The following is a 1950-nucleotide window of genomic DNA, read 5'->3' on the forward strand; positions in this document are numbered from 1 at the left end:
TTTTTGCATTGGGCTTTTTCATTAACTGATATAAATATCAGCTAGTCTACCATATTTTTCTTGATAGAAAGAAAATGGTTCCGTGTGCTCAGATTCATTATTCATTTGAACTTTGATTCAAAAGCACTACCAAAGTGTTTCAAAGAAGAGTTATCTTGACGTAGGTCTGCCTTTGGCCTAGATGAATTTGAAAATTAAATGGAGTCTCTATCGTTTCGCTTAAAGAATCCAATATGAAACTTCATACACCTTAAAGTTCATAGGACGAAAAGAGATTTTTTGAGGCCCTTATACTCATTATGCCTAGCATTGAATAGGTTGGGTATTCACCTTATCAATATGTCAAATCAATAATGGGTTCTATTTGGTAACTAAATAGACACTTGAATTGGACCGAACTAGAATTAATTGTCAGGCTATTGTTCTCTATGTTTTGTTTCCTAAAAGCCTAGAGTAAGACATCGATTTTTCAAAAAGATTCATTCTTTTGATTGCATGATGGACTTCCCTGAAAAACATTGGCGCGCGTGTAAACGAGGTGCTCTACCTAGCTGAGCTATAGCCCTTGTGTTTATGCTCCATATTTTAGTATGGAGATAATTTCTTGTCAAGAGAAATATTCTACGATATACCATCATAGCTCTTTGATCCGTTTGATTTCTATTGCTTATAAGCAGTATTCGGTTTATAATCAATCTATGGAATGGTTATATTTAGTCCTCTTTGTAATGATAAAAGGCCTACTTAACTCAGCGGTTAGAGTGTTGCTTTCATACGGCGGAAGTCATTGGTTCAAATCCAATAGTAGGTAAAACTTATTAGATACCAAAGTCAGAGTCGAGGGTATTTAATAAGTTTTTCTACTTACCCTTTGGATTATTAAGACTATTAAATAGATTCTCTTTTTTCTTTTTATTTTGTTGATTCAATCAACAAAATAAAAAGAAAAAGAGATCTTCTATATATTTAGATTCTATATATAGAAAGAGTGTACAAACAGAACTTCTTCTGATTATGATTATTTGGACGCACGCACCGACTGGTTACGAAGAAATCGGATTGCTAGCCTCTACTCGTGTCCTAGCTCGTCTCAAAGCTAAATTTGCTTCAATTACTTGTCTCTTTCCTTCCGCTTTCCTCAAGTTAGCTTCTGCTATTTCAAGAGTTTGCTGAGCTTCTTGTGAATCAATGTCACTACCCCTCTCAGCATCATTTACTAAAATCGTAATCTCATTATTGCCTATTCTAGCAAAACCTCCCATCAAAGCCATTGTTAACCATTGGTCGTTAAGACGTATTCTTAAAATTCCTATATCTACCGCTGTGGCAGTAGGGGCATGGTTTGGTAATACACCAATTTGGCCACTATTAGTAGATAAAATGATTTCTTTTACTTCTGAATTCCAAACACTTCGATTAGGAGTCAGTACACAAAGATTTAAAGTCATTTCTTTAATTTGCTCTCCATTTCTAAGTTCATAGCTTTCGCGGTAGCTTCGTCGATGTTACCTACCAAATAAAAAGCCTGCTCAGGAAGACCATCTAATTCTCCGGAAAGGATCAATTGAAACCCTCTAATTGTTTCTGTTAGACCAACATATTTTCCTGGAGAGCCCGTAAATACTTTTGCTACGAAAAAAGGTTGTGATAAGAAACGCTCAATTTTTTCGTGCTCTTGCTACAGTTAAACGATCTTCTTCGGATAATTCGTCCAATCCAAGGATAGCTATAATGTCCTGAAGTTCTTTGTAACGCTGTAAGGTTTCCTTAACTTTTTGCGCAATTTCATAATGTTCCTCGCCAACAATTCTAGGTTGGCAGCATAGTTGACGTTGAATCTAGCGGATCCACCGCTGGATTAAATCCCTTTAAGCGGCCAATCCCCTTGATAGTACGGTAGTAGCATCTAAATGTGCAAATGTCGTGGCAGGAGCGGGATCGGTCAAATCG

General features: G+C 36.4%; 1 non-coding gene across 1 annotated transcript; it reads left to right on the forward strand.

Moving 5' to 3' along the window:
- Nucleotides 1–738: 738 nt before the first annotated feature.
- TRNAM-CAU lies at nucleotides 739–811 on the forward strand. The gene has a single exon. It is a non-coding gene; the product is annotated as a tRNA-Met (tRNA).
- Nucleotides 812–1950: the final 1139 nt, after the last annotated feature.

Source organism: Chenopodium quinoa, unplaced genomic scaffold, assembly GCF_001683475.1.
Source record: "Chenopodium quinoa cultivar QQ74 unplaced genomic scaffold, ASM168347v1, whole genome shotgun sequence".
Classification (NCBI taxonomy): Eukaryota; Viridiplantae; Streptophyta; class Magnoliopsida; order Caryophyllales; family Amaranthaceae; genus Chenopodium; species Chenopodium quinoa.